This window comes from Rhagoletis zephyria, unplaced genomic scaffold (assembly GCF_001687245.7).
Source record: "Rhagoletis zephyria isolate East Lansing unplaced genomic scaffold, Rhagoletis_zephyria_1.1 Rzeph_scaffold_01722, whole genome shotgun sequence".
Lineage (NCBI taxonomy): Eukaryota > Metazoa > Arthropoda > Insecta > Diptera > Tephritidae > Rhagoletis > Rhagoletis zephyria.
The window spans coordinates 39,383-61,307 of NW_016158806.1; the positions used below are offsets into that span (position 1 = coordinate 39,383).

The window sequence follows — 21,925 nt, forward strand, 5'->3', positions numbered from 1 at the left end:
AAGTTTTGTTTTATCTCAACGGCCGCTATACCGCATCTATGCCTCAAAACGAGTCTACGATACGAATGAGTGTAACATACAAAGAGTCAAATGAGTTAGTTGAATGAGCTGACTCCTTAAAGTGAGTTGGAGTCATTGAGTCAACTCCTATAAATTTGCTGAGTTACCCACCCTTATTGTGCATCAGCTTTGGTTTTGTTTATGAATTTAATCAGCTGATAGAAATGTCAACCAGAGTTGCAATGCATAGCATTTTTATGCTATGGATTTTCGGTATTGCAAATTTGTCAAGCCATGACAAATGCAAATGCGTGTATTTTGTTTGTGTATTGCAAATAATTTGCAATACAAATTTGCAATGCAATGATGCTAGGCCATTTGCACCGGATCGCGAATAGCCCTAGTATGTTTGATATGGAATGACATGGCATAGCAATGCATGAAATTTTTGAAAATGACATCTTAATAGATACGCTGGGAAGGAGTTAAGAAAATTTTTAAATGTATATTTTGTTACCTACTTCACCGATTTGAAATCTGAAAACTATACCTTTCATGAGCATGAAATGATATTATAACTTTGGCCCGATATTTGTAAGTACCAGAATAAGAAGAGATAGACTCATGAAAATGTGTATTTATGTATGTGACCAGAACATCGAGCTGAGCCGACTTAGGCAACTGAGTTGCTATATTGGCAACTGCATTTAATCGAAGATTGTATACCTACATGTTAACTCCCCCTGCCCCTACGTAGCGACGCCCACGTATGTAAAGTTTTATAAATGTCAAACGCTTCCACTGAAAGTGAGTTAACTCGAACAGCTGACTTTTGTTTACATTTGAAATTGGAAAAGTTTGTAACATTTTTAAATTATTTAATAATGATAGAAATAATGAATCCATTAGAGCGAATTAATTTTATTTTCCTGGTTGTACAATATTATGACTTGCAAAACCAGATTATTGCTATGAGGGCAAGCGCTACCGAAGGTCAAGTGATCTTACGCATATTTGGAGCTGTTTTGGACATGGCACGTGTTGTACTGTCCTTTTTAAAAGAATACAAAGTCCAAAGGAATAGTCCAGTTGTTTGGAAAAAGGTCAGTATAGCTACTTAATTAATTAAATTAACTTTATATTTCCAATATTTTTTGATAGGAACGCACAAGCTTATTCTAGGAAAAAGAGTGTCAAATTTGTAGTCCAATTGCGTTGAAGAATAGTTTTCGTTTGGAAAGGCGCAGTTTCTTTGAACTCTGTGGTATGGTAAAACGTTTAGAAAAGGCGGATACGAATTATCGGAAAGCTATTCTTATTGAAAAGCGTGTCGCTATTGCACTATATGCACTTGGTTCTTCTGCAGAGTATCGAAGCATTGGAAATTTATTTGGCGTGTCCAATTCCAGCGTATGCTGAATTGTTAAAGAATTTTGTGTTGCTGTTTGGGATGTCTTGAAACCTGTGCATTTAAGTTTTTTTCCGTTAACTGGTTAACAAGGTTTGTGCGTCTTTAAATCAGTCAAAAAAAATTACGCAAAATGGGCTTAATTTTTAAGGTATCGCTTTCTTAAATAAATGTTGGAAGTCGAGGGAGATGTAATGACTCTGGAATCTATGAATCTTCCTCATTAAAAGCAGAACTGTCACGTTGCAAATTGCTCTATGATCTCCGCAAATCTTTTAATAATGTAGAGGTCCCAGTAGTCATTATAGCAGGCTCAGCTTTCCGTTTATCGCGCAACGTCTTTAAGCCATATCCATTTAGGCCCTGTCTCCACAGGGTGTTTTCCTGTAGTGAAAACTATGTCACAAAATATATTTCCAATGGAGACCGCCTATTTCTCATGTGCTGCAATATATGGCAGCGCTTATTGCTTGACATCTATTTCCGGCAATTCAATAGTTTGACAGCCATATTTTCATTTGAAAGAAAGCGTGCTGGTGGTAACATCGATGAAATTTTTATATTAAATCAAAATAAAAGTCTGTTCCTTATTGGATTATTTATGATTACGTTTTAGGAAATTATTCAGCAAGTTTTTTAAAGATTTAAATGTTTTTAAACACCGAAATTGAGAGAATGTTGTCTGGTGGCGTCATGCGGCAAATGCTTATTTCAAGACATCAAAGTGCCCACACACAAAAACTTGCTCGTCAAAATGACAGTTGGTAGGCCATCGGTGTTTGCCTGTGGAGTTCTGCGGTTAGTTTGGTAAGTACAGGTGCTCAACGCGAATTCAACTTCCGCCTTTCTCATTGCCGAAGGGTTGTTAAAAATGCATTTGGTCATTTGAAATGCAGATTCCGACGCATCGGAAAGGGGTTGGATAACCGTATCGACAAAACAAATGCCATCATAAAAGCCTACTGCGTACTCCACAATTTTTTAATTGCAGCAAACCATAGTTGGCTTTCTGACACCGTTAGCACTGAAGAGCCAAGTAGAATAGTACAACAGAATGAGACGAGATTGAACCCGCGAGACACTTATCGAAACGCTTTAAGTGAACACTTTGTTGAAAAGTAAAGCAGCATTTAGATGAGGCGATTCTCTATGCGACTTAACCTCGCATTCAATAAAATCGCTTGTGTATATTGAGTTTCAATTTTCTAGAAAGAGATAAAATCGCTTTCAACTTTTCATGCTATATTGAATCGCTTACAAAATCGCCCCATCTAAATGATATGTAATTATTTTTTATTTAAAAATTCAATAATCTTTGCTGCCAATTGCTGGCTAGTTTCAGACATTGCGGATATGCTCTCAGTTTGTTTGTTTATCCTTATCCACTAATTCTTTCTATATTTATTGCAGTCCACTTAATTATAAATAAAAACACTTTTTAAAATTTGAAATTCCTTTTTAATATGCTCAATAAAATATACCATTCAGGCTATCCTCCACAACGACCGCCACATTGGATGAGCGATAGCCGCCAAATTATTTTGTGGAGCTTTTCAAATAGCGGCCATGCTGGCGGCGAAGCTCTGGAAGGTCACATTTCACTTTTCTACACACATATAAGAAAACCGCCAGAGATTAAAGGTTGATGAATTATATACACATTAAATCAACTTACTTGTATTTGGAAATCATATTCTGCATTTTGAATTTTACTTCTTGGACAGAGACAGTAATTCCAATTGATGTTAATTCTGCTGCCATTTCCTTGTATACGTGTGTATTTTTCCGGCATCCTCTTAACTCCTACGCTCTACCTTCCCAGCCTCAGCTCCCAACCTGACTCCACTTTCATCGTTTTCCGTCCATTTTCAATTAATTTGTTTTTTGTTTATTTTGTGCGAACAGCTGATGGCTGCCAGAGCTATGTGTGTGTTTTTTGTTAAAGGGGCTCACTGCAAGTTTCGTGGAACAAGTGCAGTATAGCGGCAGGTGAGCTAAATGTGGGCGTGGTCCGCCTCTTACCACTGATTTTAACGGTGTAACCCTTTTTTGTGCAAATCAATAGGGGCTGTGATAGAAGGCGGTAAAAGTGCAATTTTCAATATTTTCAAAAGCTTATATTGCAAAAATTATTGAGCCGATTTTCGAAGTGTCGGTATCATTGAAAGGTAATACATAAGATAAACTAAAATAAATAAATAATGGCAATTTTTTAATAAATATTTATGATTTTCTCTAAAAAATACGTTATTAACTATATGCAAAAATACGTTTATTAAGAGCATAAAAGTGTCTGTAATTTAATATATGACTTGTTGTAAAAAATTTTTTTGCGTAAGGATTATAACCCTTACTATGCAGAATTCTCCATTCTGTCTTGCCGGAGAAGAGGGGCGGAACTTCTTTCTGCAGGCAAGAATTAGTGCAGTTCTTCTATTTCGCTGTTATATATCAAATTAAAGGTATTTTTATACTCTTTCTGATAAACATATCTCTTAATATAGTTAATTACGTATCTTTTTAAGAAAAAAATCATTTTTATTAAAAAATTGCCATAATTTCTTTTTTTTTTAAGTTTATCTCGAAATATGTACATATGTCATATGTCGGCCGCTGTGGTGTAGTGGTAAGCAGTACGCGCTTTCACTCATCAGCACCTGGGTTCAAGCCTTGGTCAAAGCAACATCCCAAAAAATATAGAAAAAGGTTTTTTCGTAACAGCGGTCGTCCCTCGGCAGGCAATGGCAAACCTCCGAGTGTATTTCTACCATGAAAAACAGCTTCTTAAAAAAATACAAACGCCGTTCGGAGTTGGCGTAAAACTGTAGGTCCCTCCGCTTTGTGTAACAACATCAAGGCGCACGCCACAAATCGGAGGAGAAGCTCGACCAAACACTAACATATGTGTAAGCGCCAATCTATTATTATTATTATTATTATTATTATGTACATATGTACATATATATTATCCAGTATCCATAGTTTGAAAATCGGTTTAACAGTTTTCGAAATAACAGCTTTTGATATTATTGAAAATTCCACATTTACCCCCTTACCACCGCCCTATTAATTTGCACCAAAAAAAATTTACATCATTAAACATAGTAGAAAACCCACTTTTTTTTACCATATGCCGCTTTACTATACTTATGCCAGTTTCGTAATTATATTTTGATTGTCTCGAAATCATTGTTTCAAGATACATAATATAATTATTATATTCGTTTATTGCACAATATATATTTTTCTGTTAAAAATAATGGGAGGAAGTATTTTCCTTCACAAAAATTCCACAATGCAAACTGAAACCCCTGTCCCTTCTTTTGTTCGAATACCTACGACTCTGGCAGCAACTGCAGCCAACTTCTCAATGTGTTTACATTTGTCAGAATGGCTGAAGCTGTTAACATAACATTTTCTGTTAAGTCGGCAGAAACTGGGTTAACTCCCTTTTGAAAGTGAGTTTACGCACTTCAACACAAAAAACTATTAGAATTTGCGCATTTAAATGCGATGTTAACTGCATTTAAGCGTAGAATGCATTTAAGGCTCGGTGGAAAAAGCATATAACTCCATGTGTGAGGAAACCAAATACATATGTAATGTAATTATTTGCAGAAGTGCCTAAAACTTAACAGTTTGGCAATGTTAAACACTGTTGAAGCTAATACTAGCGCCTGAAACTATACTTATTATTTACTACCGCCGGCAGCTTTAAAAAATGTATAGCGTTTTTACGTTCTTTGCAAATTACGCTCTGTTAGCCATACATTTTACTATGTTTTGACCGACTTTGTATTAAGATCCCTGGACCATCTAGGGAATTCATTTATAGTTTAAATTGGATTGTCATCAATATTGGAACTATGCTGAAAATTTCAAGTCTCTACCTTGACGGGAAGTTAGTTTAAAATCGATCGGAAATTTCAGCGGGATGACCAAGTTAAATAAAAGCTTGTAAATGGTAAAAGGTCAGCTTATCCATTAAGCGCCTAAATGTATAAACGTGCAAACATACGTATATACAGGCATATATACATTCATACATGCATGGTTACCCTCTACCTACCAATTATATGCACCGATCATCTATTTGCGCATAATTATAAAGCGTTTCCTCAAACCAAAATAGCGTGCATTCCAAAGCACAGGGCTAAAAATATTTCTCACCTCCTAACAAATATTTTGGATTACGTTTTGCGCTTATTCTTGGCCCGTATAAGCAGTTTAGCTCATGGTACAATAAAACAGGTAGAAGCCAATTTGACGTCAAACCTACAAAAGTCAAAGTTTTCGGGAGAGTAAAAATAAAAATGAGCGTGTGTAAGGAAAAATAAAAAAATACATTTCACTGGTTGACGTTTTTAAGTATATTTGAAGTTTATTCTTATTTATTTATTTTCTTTAGTTAAAATTTGATAAAACGTGTATGTTGTTTTCTGTTTTTGTTTTATGAGTTGCAGTGTTGTTGGAGGGACTTTTCGGCATAAGGGTCATAGGAACAGCACTTGGCTTCAAACGTGCCTTTCCTGTACCTCCCGGTGTATTTGTGGAATATACTTCTTTAAAATGTTTAACGCACAGCAAGGCATTTCACTGCAGCTCTGCCCACAGCTGCTTACGCAACGTTCCTTACGCGAAGGACATTGAGGCACGTTAAAAAATTAGTGGTATCTGCCTTATATTTAACACCACATAAAACACAACGCTTCAGGTGTTGCATTTTTAGCACATACACTAAGTATAAACCGCACAACACTACAAAAATTCAAATGCAAATTAAAATTTGTTATTAACGAACATTCAAAAAGAAACAACGATATGAGATTCAAAGCGTAACGAAATATAGGAAATAAAATAAAATCAAGTTGAAGTTTAAAGGTTTGGTTCTCATGAGAGCAACGTCATTTTGGCTTCTACCTGTATTTATGTGCCTTGGTTTAGCTCTCAGCATGATTCAATAATACAAGGTTAGATAATTATTGACAGCCGCGGTTTGACACTCCCTTACAAAAGGTTGCATTTACGAAGGACGGAGAAAGACGAAGAATGAAATCCATTGTTGCGTAATTGGCAGTAGAAAAGTACGCAAAGTAGGCAATTAGTAGTGAAATTCCTTTTATAAATTCTAATGTATTTGCAGGAAATCTGGCATTTCAAACGAAATATTGAACGTAATATTACAATATCTACGTTAATTACGTAATTTGTATGCTATTTAGCTGTATAAAAACTGCAAAAGGGCTCAAAATTAATATAACACTACTGCGAGTTTTATGTAAACATCCAATATAAAAAAAGTTTATGTTTTCATCAGTTAAATGTGCTTCATATGTATATACAAATAAACATATTGCACAAATTTAGGTTGCAAACAGAGTGGAAGCGAAGCCGAAGACGAAACCAAAGACGAATTGCTTGCGTTGCGGGCAAGCTGGCGAGTGTACATAGTGGAAGATGAATGATATGAAGATTTGTTTCTAAATAAAACCCTTTTTTTTAAGATAAAATCAATAGAAAATAAAGAAAAAACAGCAATTCATGAAATAATTTGTATAGGACAACTTTTGGAGAATTTCGCCACTTATATTATGTGTTACGGCAAGACGGACAGACATTTTNAAAATAAAGAAAAAACAGAAATTCATGAAATAATTTGTATAGGACAACTTTTGGACAATTTCGCCAATTGTATTATGTGTTACGACAAGACGGATAGACATTTTTCGAATGTACAAGAATGCCAATTAATACGTTTGATTACATTTTGCCAAAAATTTAGCCAATTTATTGAAAAACGCGTTTTTTCACAATAGCAAACAGTTAAATAAATTGTAAAAAACTCATCACAGCAAACGATTCGTCTTTGAAAACAGTACCGCACTTTTTTAAGCTGACCGCTTGCGCAACGTCTTCATCTTCGTCTTCGTCTTTGCTTGCACTGTGATCACTTTCATATGTTTAGTACTGCACTGTTTTTCGTCTCCGGCTTCGTCTTCATCTTCGTCTTCGTCTTTGCTTGCACTGTGATCACTTTCATATGTTTAGTACTGCACTGTTTTTCGTCTCCGGCTTCGTCTTCATCTTCGTCTTCGGCTTCGCTTCCACTCTGTTTGAAACCTTATACTTCTATTTCACATCAAATCTAAACTTTTTCCAAGTAAGTTTGCAAAGACGCAACACAGTGCCACTGCTAAGGGAGCGGTGCGAGAGAGACAACTGTCAGTTTATCGAACCTTGTATTATTGGGCGCGTTCATAAGTCGTAGCTGTTGGGTTGGGTTGGCTGTTTGTCTTAGAAACGCACAGTTGAGTAGTTACGCTCAGCCCAACAGTTGGCAACTTTCCGCCATTTTTTCCAGCGGAAAATTTTTACGCTACCTGAACTCAACGTATTGGGCTTAGCCTAAACAGCTGATCGAAAAGACTTACGCCGCTTATATTAAATTTAACGCCGCTTTGTTAGGTGGCAGTTGCAAACAAATTTATTATATTTTATATTACTGACGTGATAAAGTAACTAAAATATTTTATAATAATACTACGTTTCTAAATATATGTTTTTAAGATGCTTGCTATATAATTTTACACTGTTTAATTCATTGTAATATTGAACGATTTTTTCAACACGGCGGCCGCTCAGCGTTGAATTCTAAGTAGTATCGGCGCAACTATCTCTATTTGTTGCAATTTCATTTGTTTACATTTATCAGCTGTTCATTTGGCAGCATATTCATCAAGCCGTTTCTAAGACGTAATTGTTGGGTTCAACAGTTGCCAGCAGTTTCGTAGCAGATGAGCTAGACAGCTACGTCTTATGAACGCAACCATTGAATCATGAGCTCTCAGTAACTGCAACTGCACAACCATATGCACATACATACAGATTCTGCGCTCCCAGCGGTACCACCTATTGTTTGTTCATTTAAAGAACTTTGTTTTTCTGAATGCATGCATTTTCATTACGCAGTGAAACAATTGCGCTTCCCTAATACATATGTATCTACATTAATATATGTGACCTGGTCTACGAAAAGGGAGCTTACGTGCGAAAACTAGTTTTCTGTGAAAAAGCTGTTAAAAGTAAGCAACTCGTTTCGTCAGTTTCTCATTATCTCGTTAATTGTTCTCCGCGCCGGACGTCCAGTAAGTGTTGTTGTTGGTCCAGTAAGTGTTGTTGTTGGTCGGAATATTATTATAGTTCATCGTGTAAGTTGCTAGTGTGGAACATTTAAAAAAGGAAAGTTATACAACCAGCCGGTTTATCTTTGGAACGTCAGTGGTACATCTATCACAATCTTCGCAGCTTAGTTTCGGATATATCTAAAGTAGATATTGTGGCTCCATTGCCGAAAGATTTGCCATCGAAGAAACGGAAGGCAAAAACTAGTGAAGTTGTTCTCAAACCAGACGAGGAACCAGGTCCATCTTCCTCAGGATCAACACGTAAAAAGATCTCAAGGAAAACGACAACAAAGAAAAATACATAAACTATTCAGCATTATTATTTTTGGCCCATAATACGTTTTTCTAGTGTATAATCATGTCTTTATAGCCTATAATTCAATGTATTTTGTTCGTTACCAATAAATTATATTTTGTCGTATTTTTACTCTTCTTTCTCTACATTTTTAGTACACTTCTAAGCAAGTTAGGATTTTCTGCTTTTCACCACGTGAAGAAGCATCTCATCTTCCATCCGAATCAACCAAAAAGGGAAAATTGATTTTTTGACACCTAAGCCCCCTTTCCGTAGACCAGGTCACATATACACAAATATACATATTAAGCAAGTGAACCCAGTGCTAAATTTTGTGGTAACATCCCAACAGAAAATTTACCATTGCCTAAAAATACACATACATATGTATCTTGGTAACCGTTATACCAATTTCTACCAAACTCGGTATGGTTATTGTGCTTGCCACACAAAAGCCAAACTTTGAAAATTATTGAAATCGGACTAAAATTACGGCCGCTTTTCATATAACGGTAAACTTCAGAAATGCTTGAAACTTTAATATTTCGAAATTTAAGGAAGCTAATTTACACAAACCAAGTACCAAGTTGCGGTAGCTTTAGGAAAGGTGAAAAACATATATTTAATATTTGCGCCGGGTATTTAATGTTCGGCTCCACCCGAACTTAGACTTTCTTACTTGTGTTAATTATTCACTTGAATCTTCCCGTAGCTAAATACTGCAAAAAACGCGTTTGGTTTAATACAATTTGCGTGCATTTCATACCAAAACATTAAATTTTCATTCATTTTCCCTTAAATATAAAATAATATGACAAATATTCAATTTCGAAAAACAAAAATGTAAACAAAAAAACGATTTCAAAACGCTTAAGGCTGATTCACATACAACTTTCTGCGCTTTGCTTGATAGTTCTTTGCTTTGACATATAAGATCGATGTAGGCATATGCATGAGTATGCTCACATAAAAAACTTTTGAAGCAAAACGTAGCAAAATCTTGGGCACCTCTCAACTTTTGCCCGCTTTGGCAATCAGCTGTCTACATGTATCTTTTTTCGTGCGCCTGCATTTGCATTTAATGACAAAAATAGGTTAAATAGGAATTATTATTGCTATTATTAATGCATATTATTATATTGTTATCTATTTTACAGATAAAAAATATGGAGGAAAGGGAGAACGTAAAAGATGTCAAAGCGCTTATTGTACATACCTTCTTAGTTTCACGCCTTGTTGTCAAAGTTTGAACTGTCAAGCAAAGCGAGGAAAGTCTTATGTAAATGGCCCTTTAGCGCCCGACAATGTTGGGCACTTCGATTCATACAGCTTTTATGATTAGGCAAAAACATGAATATGAATCGTAATGTACAGTGTTTTTTTTATGTGTTCTGCACAAAAGCTTTTTAGTACAACGGTGGGAAACCGCGGCTCTTAGAGCCAAATGCGGCTCTTTGCTTAGCAAAGGGCGGCTCTTTTTACTTTCTGTTTGCTTAGAACATTTTGGCTCTTTTTAATTTTTAAAATACATATTTCTTTGGTGAACATTCTTTTCCATTGTGTTGTTTTCCTATTTTATTCGTTTTATATACACATACGCAAATTGAGATCGGAACATTAGCCGGAATTGGAGAATGAAAATTGGCTTTGTAACTTAATGTTCTTTACCGGAGTGCTGTGGTGAACATCTGCAGCGTGATCGCTTGAGTCTGGGTTGATTTTTAAGCACAATGTCAAATAAAGCAAATTCGTTAATTTTGGATGTCGAAGACAGAGTGGCAGAGTAGGACGTGTATTTTTGAGCTCCCGGTTAAGTGCATAAATCGTGAGTTATAGAAGTTGAATACTGATGTGGTATAGTGACAGTGACGCTTTGATACATAAACCGCAAGATCATTGTCGTGCGTGAGTGCTCATATACCCCTGTTTGTTTTAATCTGAATTTAAAAATATATAAAATATACAAGCGATCAGCAAAAAAAGTAGAGTTCTCTTTACATTATTTGATTAGCTGTTTGTATTAACAAACAGTGCTGCCAAGTTCAAAGCTTAAGACTCAAAAGCTCTCGGTGAAAAGCTGATGAAGATTTATGGTTCGTGCTCATGCTAAAGCTCGCATTGATGTAAATCAGCCACAACGTAAAAGCTCCCATTTAAAGGGTGTCTCAAACTCATTTGGGTGAATTAACACCGAGTCAGATGGCGGTGTGCGCGAAATGTAATTCCTCTAGGAGAGAGCATAAGATGTAAAGGGGTTTGTGGCAAAGTGTTTCATGAGACTTTAGCATGCTCAGGACTTGATAAATTCAGTTCGAAGATTATTGATGAAAACAACATTATATGGCTAATGTATGATGGATGCATAACATATATCCATAACGTTGTAGCACACAAGCCATGCAAATCAATGTCAAGAAGAATAACTCCTTATTAAATGAATACAAAAACGAGTTTGAAGAAGTAATGACAAAGAGTCAAAACAAAATAAAAGGATTACTGGAAGCAGTCGAATCTCGTTACACTCAGCGTGTTGCAATGATGGAAAAATCACAAAAAATTTTTGAAAGGAAAATCGGTGAAATAAAAAATTTATATGCAATGGTTGAAGAAGTAAAAGAGAAAACTGAGTCAATTGGCAAAGACAATGAGAAGGTGCACAGTGAAATTAAAAAAATAAGCAACAACACTAATGAAATACAAATGTCTTGTGTAGATGCCATAAAAAAAACCCAAATCAAAGCAGGCAGTTGAAAAAACAAAACAAGATCTAAGCACCAAAGTGGACCCGAAAGACTTGAAAATTTCAAATATTGCAAGAAGAAATAATGGTGTAATGGTAATACATAGTGAAAATACTTATGAACGTGATAAAATTAAAGCGGCGATTGAAAACAATATTGGAAAAGAATATGAAATAAAAGTACCGGATTCGATCCGTCTAAACTTTTTAGTAACAGACATGAATTTTAAATATGAGCAGAATGTATTGATTGATTTAATAAAGAAACAAAATATAAATATAAGCCAAAACTCATTAAAAGTAGTAAAACAATTTGAAAGGAAAAGAGGCAATACAACGGTGCATAATGCCATTATTGAAGTTGATAAAGAAGACTTTACCAAGATTCTTGCCGCAGAGAGAATAAATATCGGCTGGGAACGATGTAAAGTGTTTGATGCTATCAATGTACGAATGTGCTATAAATGTAAATGTTTCAGTTGCATAAAATCGAACAAAAATCCGAATCTAGAATTAGATATAAACGACGATTCTTATGACAAAAAATGTCCATGTTATCCCTGCAGCGGAAATATTAGTACAGAACTAGTGAGTTCACCAGTTTTCGGGAGTCGAATACCGGTACCTTGCAAATCTACCAGCCATGCTTTCTACTGTCGCATTTAACTTGAGTTGTCGTAGGAGGTGACAATTGACTCCCGCTGCGTAACTTTTCACTAGTACTTGTAATAGTAACATGTAACCTGTAACCGAACCACTCTTTGTTTTGGTGTGCACTTCACAGATACTTTTTCTTAATTAAAAAAAAAAGAAAGAAAATAAAGATTATAAATTAAATGTTCTGCATAGTGAGATTTGAGCTTTAACACTTTCGGCCGCAACTAATTGCAGCCAGCATCTTTGCGCACTCAGCTAAAGGCACAACATGTAAGTGTGCTTTCAAATGTTCGGTTTGAATCAAGCCAGGCGACGATTTGTTCAAACTTAAATTTGTCTTTCCTATTTATTTTCCGGTGATCGAATGTAAAAAAGCTGTAGCGTGGCGTTGTTTGAAATTTTATTATTGGGCTGAACTCATTCTTGATGATAATTTTAACAAAATTGTCATTTAAACTCGCTATATCTCAGTAGTTTGTGTATCAATCGATTTGAAATTTTCATACAATAAACTACAAGNTGCCATTATTGAAGTTGATAAAGAAGACTTTACCAAGATTCTTGCCGCAGAGAGAATAAATATCGGCTGGGAACGATGTAAAGTGTTTGATGCTATCAATGTACGAATGTGCTATAAATGTAAATGTTTCAGTTGCATAAAATCGAACAAAAATCCGAATCTAGAATTAGATATAAACGACGATTCTTATGACAAAAAATGTCCATGTTATCCCTGCAGCGGAAATATTAGTACAGAACTAGTGAGTTCACCAGTTTTCGGGAGTCGAATACCGGTACCTTGCAAATCTACCAGCCATGCTTTCTACTGTCGCATTTAACTTGAGTTGTCGTAGGAGGTGACAATTGACTCCCGCTGCGTAACTTTTCACTAGTACTTGTAATAGTAACATGTAACCTGTAACCGAACCACTCTTTGTTTTGGTGTGCACTTCACAGATACTTTTTCTTAATTAAAAAAAAAAGAAAGAAAATAAAGATTATAAATTAAATGTTCTGCATAGTGAGATTTGAGCTTTAACACTTTCGGCCGCAACTAATTGCAGCCAGCATCTTTGCGCACTCAGCTAAAGGCACAACATGTAAGTGTGCTTTCAAATGTTCGGTTTGAATCAAGCCAGGCGACGATTTGTTCAAACTTAAATTTGTCTTTCCTATTTATTTTCCGGTGATCGAATGTAAAAAAGCTGTAGCGTGGCGTTGTTTGAAATTTTATTATTGGGCTGAACTCATTCTTGATGATAATTTTAACAAAATTGTCATTTAAACTCGCTATATCTCAGTAGTTTGTGTATCAATCGATTTGAAATTTTCATACAATAAACTACAAGCTATTCCAAAGAATTTAAGTTTAACACCACTTCTTAATACTCACTACAAATACAACTACAGGTTTATAACTTTTTTATGAGAATTAAGAGGGTGTTTGTTTTCAAATGCAAAAGTTGTGTTATAAAGTTTTAAATACATTTTGTGTTTTAACACAGTGTTGTAAATGACTATCTAGAGAAGTTTTTGCGAAAGTTTCAGAATTAAACATCAAGTAGTTGCAAAGTTATAACAATATTATTACGACTCGCACGGTTAGCAGATTAGCGCGCTGCGCTCTAAACGGCTTAATAACTCGGAAAAGTTAACAAAGTCCTTTTTTATTAGTGATTTATATGTAAAAAGACTTGATCTTTCGATTGAGATAACTAAAAACAATATTAAAAATGACCATAATTCCGAAAAATTACAAATAAATTTTCGTTCAGAATTTTCGCCATGAAAATGGGAAAATTTTGGAAAGCTCATAGTGCCATCGCATACCCCGTACAAAAATCTATGGAAATCATAGTTTTCGAATTATTTTTCCTATTTTCTGTCTCCTTCGCAGCTAGTTGAAAAGCAGGGCGCTGGGACATTTGACGTGAATTGCCCCATTTATATAAACATATTTGAAAAGAAACTAAAACAATTTAAAAAATAGTAGTTATGTAAAGAGGGGTATCTACATATGTATTGCTTTATATTGGTACTTTTCAGTCCGATGGGTTGTCACACGAGTGAAACAGAACATGGATAAGTATTCAAAATTTATTATTTGTATTTAAATGATAAATAACAAATTCCTTTATGTAATAAGGGAGCACTATTATATAAAAACGGCTAATAACCTTTAGAAAGTGCAATATGTAACCAATAGCTCGATTTGTTACTACCTGGAGCATATTATGCTATTGGAACTAGTAATGTACTAAAAGCGACAATTGTAACCGACACCGCTGCAGGGATGTTAATAAATTGCAGATAAGAAAACAGAGGTTCGGGTATTAGCAATTAAATGATGATGAAGAAAAAAGTTGAAAGTAAACAGTAAACAAAACAAAAAACCAAAAAACATATACAACGGAAGATGTTAGTGACTCAGAACTTAAAATCGTTGGGTACAACCATATAAGGTTTGATTCATATAGCCGTCATACCGGTGGTGTTCTTATCTATATTCATAAACTGGTTGACTTCAAACAAATCTATAATAGGAGTATAGATAATAATTTATGGGGTATTGTGATAAAAACAATAAAAAAACACGATCAAATGGCAAATTGGTGCAATATATCACTCACCTACCACAAGTGATGCTGAATTCCTGAGATATATTGGTGAAGTGATGGAAGAATGCTTCACTGAAAGCGGCAAAAACATCATTTTTGGTGACTTTAACATAAACTTAAATACATAATCCACATATTCGAACCAGCTAACCAACACATTTGCATCCTTGTCAATGTATCAATTAATTAACTTCTATACGAGAATAACGGAATCAAGTAAATCGAAAATAGACCTATTATTTAGCAACAGCGATCAAATTGAAACAGTAAATTTAAAAAATCATAAAATATCGACCACGAAACGATTTCTTTCAAATTGCCAACTCATAAAAAGTACAAAATGAGAGTGTATGAAACTCGCACGTGTTGGGATAACTATACCAAAGAACTCTTGATAAATCACCTCAGGGATTACAATTTTGAGGAACTGTGATATCGGACTGAAAGTCCAAATGTTAAACAATATCCTTGGCAATGTAATGTCAACGTTAACCTACGAAAAACAAGTTCAAGTTAAATTAATTAATAAGTGGTACGATCGCGAACTAACTTAATTAAACAAGTTGAAATCAGGGTTCGGATTTGCCTCATTTTAGCCCCTCGCTCGCTCGTTAGTTTGATCTGAGCTAGCGCAACTCACGAGCAACACGCGAGGCTGTTTGCAAATGAGCACTCGTTTAGTACGAGCGCACGCGCTGAGCAGCCAGCGAGCGAGTAAGCAAACGAGGGCAGCGCAAGAGTAGAGCGGCAAGCAAACTAGGGCCTCATTAGCTCAGCCCTCGCGAGTGGCGAGGCACTCATTTGCAGCAGCAGACGAGCGAGGCGAGTAAACGAGCGAGGCAGATGAGGCGAGTAAACGAGCGAGGCAAATGCGGCAAGCAGATTAGACAGGCAAACGCGTTGTTTGGTCGGCAAAAATGTATGGGATAAAAATTGCAGCAACTAAGAATTTCGAGTAAAGGATTGTATGCACGAATGCAGATATGTATATACACATATGTTTGTATATATTTATGTATATATTCTCATGCACAGAAGAATAGATTCGTGCTATTTTGACCAGCTTTATCTACTAGGTAGGCACATATGTGCATACATATCTATGTAGGTATAATGTTTTTAATGTTCAATAATTTCTTATAAAATTTCAACTTATACACTTAGGTTTCTTTTTATGCGGTTCTTTTTTATGCGGATTTGAATTTATACGGTTTTTCAAACACTTTTTTCGCTGTAGCGATTTTGCTTTTTTTGAGAGCTTTTATTACTTTTTTTCAATATGTAAGGGGCAATGCTTCTGATAAATAATTTGTCTTTGTATTCTTACATACAAGTAATTACTAAGTAATTTGACTAAGTAACAATGTTACATATGTATAAATGAGAATATAATACTTATAAAAATCTTTATTTTGTCTTTCATTTCATAAATGAGTAGGACATCAGCATTTTCAAATGAATATTCCTGGTTTAGCCCCCATACATATGTATGTATGTAGGATAATACAAACTACTATTTGATAATAAAGGCTGGTCCACATAGAACTTTCGCGTTGACTTCGTAGTTGGCATTGGTTTGACAGAACGCAAGTTAAAAGTATGCGTTCTACAATGAAGCTTGGCACAGACTACTTTGGCCACTAAATTAACATATTAACGAGAGATAAATTAATATTTCATATCAATAATTGCATGAAAAATTACGCAACGCCAAAGTTGTATGCGAACCGGTCTCTATTCTTTGTTTACGCAAATTTTCCCATGTCTACATATCCATATACATATACATGCATACATATGTACATATGTCCTTGAACAACAGGCCACAAATAAAATTTTTCACCAAGAACTATATTTCATTCAGGTATACAGCATAACTGCTACAAGTAGCAAACTATTTTGGGGGTGTTAACAAGTGCTTACTTTTTTTTTGTTTCTGCGGCACAAACGATTATAATATCTTCGTTACTTACTTCTCTGTAAAGACAAAATACATGCATATGTACATACACAAATAAATGTATATATACATAAATACGTACATACAAACATATATAAATATGCATGTTATGTGTGTACACATATATGAATATAACTCAAAAAAATAATTCATTCCATAATCTATGCTTATGTATGTAATCAATTTTATTTGTTGTTTTAAATGCTGCCCTAATATAATACTTTACATACATATATACATGCATATGTACATACAATTATTAACATAGTTTCGTACATAATCTATTGACATACATTCCCACATTTTTATGCCCAAAAATGCATGTGTTGTATAGTACACTCGGAGCGCTCGCCCGTCGCTCACTCGTCTTTCCTAGCAGAGTGAGTATGCAGACAGCTACTCGCCTCGCACTGCGAGCGAGGCAACACACAACAGCTTCGCTCGTTTAATAGGAGCGCGAGCAAACAAGCAGCGCTCGCTCGTTTGGCGAGCGAGCCAAACTTCTCGTGCCTCGCCTCATTGCTGCTACGAGTACGAGCTGCGAGCGCCTCGTTGTCTGCGTGGCATTGAGTAGGAGGTTGCTCGCTCGCTCGCTCGAACTCCGAGTTTGGGGGATAATTATAATAACATGTATGGGATAATTATAATAACATAAAACGTTATTACAAAAGGATGGTTAAAATAAAAAATAAAAAGTTTATGGAAAATAAAACTGCAATCAATAATAGCAACCAAAAATTAATGTGGAAGTGTCCTAAGAATGCTATAAATATGAACAGTGAGATCTCTCAAATAAAAATAATATCCTCAAATGACATTTGCATCTAAGATGATTATGGAATTGCAACTGAACTAAACCGGTATTTTGTTGAGAGTATAATAGCAATTCGTAACAGTATCGAAAACATTCCACCAGATGTAGAGAAAGTGGAAATGAATAGACACACTTTTGAATTTAAACCGATAAACGTGGATGAATTTATGCGAATAGCAACGACACTAAAAAATAAATATGGGGGAAAAAAACTGTTAACAGAAGGCGTTTTGAAAGACAGTATGGAGTACTTGGGCTACATTTATACATGCATAGCTAACGAAAGCTTTAACAGGTGTTTTTCCGGAATATTGGAAGACTTCGACAATTGTGCCGGTGAAAAAAATTATAGGAACAGTTAAACCAGAGGAGATACGACCTATAAATATGCTGCTCAGCGATGCGAAAATTATCGAAACCATGGTAAAAAAACAAATCTAGAGTATATGAATAAATATAATATTTGTTTTTTGTTATTTTTATATTCAACAATTTTTATTGAGCTCGAGGCCGTTTTTTAATGAAAATTTATTGTGGAAAAGCAACAATAATTTGAAAAAATGGTAGAAGTGATAGCTATTTCGAACCGACGATCCCACTGACTCAGCCAGTTGCCTATGCCTATGCACAAAAATGAAAACAGTGGAAAAAACCAAACGATAATATACAAGGCGTAATTAGCACGGTGCATAGGCAACTGGCTGAGTCAGTGGGATCGTCGGTTCGAATCCTACTGAAAGAAGTCTGATGAGGAAATGTGGTGATTTCCGAAATAGCTATCACTTCTACCATTTTTTCAAATTGTTGATGCTTTTCCACAATAAATTTTTCATTTAAAAATGGCCTCGAGCTCATTATAAAATTGTTGAATATAATTGTTAAATGGCCAAAAAATAACAAAAAACAAATAACTTAAGGACGAGCACACCTAAAAGTTAAACATTCTAAAAATAGAATTATTAGCGAAAACCAACAACACCAACAACCACATGATCAAGTGAATTGCAGCAGAATAGCTGCGCTTGATTGTGTTGGCATAACAAAAATGAAAACAGTGGAAAAAACCAAACGATAATTTACAAGGCGCACTTAGCACGGTGCATAGGCAACTGGCTGAGTCAGTGGGATCGACGGTTCGAAGCCCACTGAAAGAAGTCTGATGAGGAAATGTGGTGATTTCCGAAATAGCTATCACTTCTACCATTTTTTCAAATTATTGTTGCTTTTCCGCAATAGATTTTCATTAAAAAACGTCCTCGACCTCAATAAAAATTGTTATAAGGCCAAAAAATAACAAAAAACAAATAACTTAAGGACGAGCACACCCAAAAGTTAAACATTCTAAAAATAAAATTATTAGCAAAAACCAAAAATACCAACAACCACATGATCAAGTGAATTGCAGCGGAATAGCTGCGCTTGATTTTGTGGACATAACAAAAATGAAAACAAAGGAAAAAAGCAAACGATAATTTAAAAGGCGTACTTAGCACGGTGCATATGTAACTGACTGAGTCAGTGGGATCGTCGGTCCGAAGCCTACTGAAAGAAGTCTGATGAGGAAATGTGGTGATTTCCGAAATAGCTATCACTTCTACCATTTTTTTCAAATTATTGTTGCTTTTCCACAATAAATTTTCATTAAAAAACGGCCTCGAGCTCAATAAAAATTGTTGAATATAATTGTTATATGCCAAATAATAACAAAAAACAAATAACTTAAGGACGTGCACACCCAAAAGTTAAACACTCTAAAAATAGAACTATTAGCAAAAACCAACACTACCAATAACCACATGATCAAGTGAATTGCAGCGGAACAGCTGCGCTTGATTGTGTTGGCATAACAAAAATGAAAATAGTGGAAAAAAGCAAACGATAATTTACAAGGCGTACTTAGCACGGTGCATAGGCAACTGGCTGAGTCAGTGGGATCGTCGGTTCGAATCCTACTGAAAGAAGTCTGATGAGGAAATGTGGTGATTTCCGAAATAGCTATCACTTCTACCATTTTTTCAAATTATTGTTGCTTTTCCACAATAAATTTTATATATATAATTGTTATAAGCACAAAAAATAACAAAAAACCAATAACTTAAGGACGAGCACACCCAAAAGTTAAACATTCTAAAAATAGAATTAGTAGCAAAAACCAACAATACCAACAACCACATGATCAAGTGAATTGCAGCGGAATAGCTGCGCTTGATTGTGTTGGCATAACAAAAATGAAAACAGTGGAAAAAAGCAAACGATAATTCACAAGGCGAACTTAGCACGGTGCATAAGCAACTGACTTAGTCAGTGGGATCGTCGGTCCTAAGCCTACTGAAAGAAGTCTGATTAGGAAATGTGGTGATTTGCGAAATAGCTATCACTTTTACCATTTTTTCAAATTATTGTTGCTTTTCCACAATAAATTTTCATTAAAAAACGGCCTCGAGCTCAATAAAAATTGTTGAATATAAATATAATATTGTTTTTAGCGAGCAGTCGGGATTTAGGTCAAAACACTCCTGTGAAACCGCACTGAATTTGGTAATAGCAGAATGGAGAGAAAGCAGGTCAAAGAAACAAATAACGACTTCTGTTTTTCTGGATTTGAAAAGAGCTTTTGAAACTGTTGATAGGTACATCCTCCTAAGAAAACTTTGTAAAATTGGCGTAGGAAACTTAGCGCTTAAATGGTTCAAAAGCTACCTTAACGGAAGAAAACAAAGAACTGCAGTCAGAAATACACTGTCACCAGAAATAAACGTTGAAATAGGCCTACCACAGGGACGCATTATTAACCATAAGCTGCTTCTCAGTAGATGAGGCAGTCTCTAAAATGCAAGCAGATCTAATGTCAATATACAGGTGGCTATGCCAAAATAAGTTAAAAATTAATGTAGAGAAAACCAAATGGATGATTATGAGAAAAAAATCAGTCAATCTTGATAATGTTTCACTAAAAATAGCAAATACTATAAATAATAAGTTAAATTTTGATGAACATCTTAAATATTTAGGAGGAAAGTTATCCAAAAAGATAGGATTTATGTTCCGATCATGTAAGCACATTAGCAGGCATTATAAAACAATAGTTTATAGATCTATTATTGAGCCCCACTTTATATATTGTCCCACTATTTTATTCACGCTAGCCGACTCGCAAACATCAAAACTGCAGATAAAACAAAACAAAGTTATGCGATTCATATTAAAGAAACGGTTTGATATTCCAAGCCAGGAGTTATTAGACAGCTTAAACTGGCTTAGCGTAAGGCAACTAGTTATATACTATACGTTGAAATTTATACACAACATGAAATTAGGAAACTGCCCAGTTATTTAAATGATCGTTTGAAATACAATAGAGAGGTTCATAGCTATCAAACAAGAAATAGGCATGATTTTCATTTGCCACGGTTAAAAACCGAATTGGAACTTAGTTGCTCAAATAAAACATTTCCATCAATTATAGTTTAGAAATAAAAGACTCTGATGCTTTGGCTTGATGCATTTCTGAACGCACCCATATGTAGGTCAAACGACCGTAATAAATAAATAAATAAACCGGTATGATGGAACATTTGCAAAACTTGAATTTGTCTCTACAAGGAGAGAATAAAAATGTTTTTGATTTATCGCAAATTATTTTTAGTTTTGAAGCTAAACTACGTCATTTTATACATTATCTCAAAAAAATAATATTTCATCATTTTCCATGGCTATAAAAAAAATATTGCACATGTCAAAGAGGATAAATTGGACACCTAAGGTGCAAAACTACATGATTTAAAAGCAAAATAAGGTTTGCCGATTTGAAATTATTTGAATGTACGTTTGCATACTTCATAAGGAAGGAGGATGTATTTACAATATCCGAAATACTCCTTTTTGAGAAAAGCGAAGAAGAGTTGGTGTTTTTGGAATGAAAAGAAAACTAATAATAATTTTATTTAAAAATAAAACTTTTGTTTTTGTTGTTTTTTTTGTGGCTCTTTGTGGCATTTTGAATTTACATGTGGCTCATTTCGGCCTCGGCCTTGCCCACCTCTGCTTTAGTATGCCGAAACGTTTACATTGCTGTGAGTGTGCTGAGTGCCTAATTTTTCCATCCTTGAAATAAACACAAAACATTAAACTGTACTTAAATTTTGTTGTTTTGCGAGCATATTTGCAAGCATATTTACCAATGCTTTTTAGTGCTTTATTTTTTTAATTTTATTTTTTATTTTTTCTTTATTATAATGCTCATCTAAAA

At 34.9% G+C, this 21,925-nt stretch overlaps 1 long non-coding RNA gene across 2 annotated transcripts; it reads right to left on the minus strand.

Annotated features, from left to right (window-relative positions):
- Positions 1–2,210: 2,210 nt before the first annotated feature.
- Positions 2,211–3,300, minus strand: LOC108364952 (uncharacterized). Of its 2 annotated transcripts, XR_001847849.1 has the most exons (3): positions 3,084–3,297; positions 2,890–3,014; positions 2,211–2,822 (listed from the first exon to the last, which is right to left on the minus strand). It is a non-coding gene; the product is annotated as an uncharacterized LOC108364952 (long non-coding RNA). The 2 variants fall into 2 exon arrangements; XR_001847848.1 differs by lacking the exon at positions 2,211–2,822 and having other exon boundaries at positions 2,851–3,014; positions 3,084–3,300.
- Positions 3,301–21,925: the final 18,625 nt, after the last annotated feature.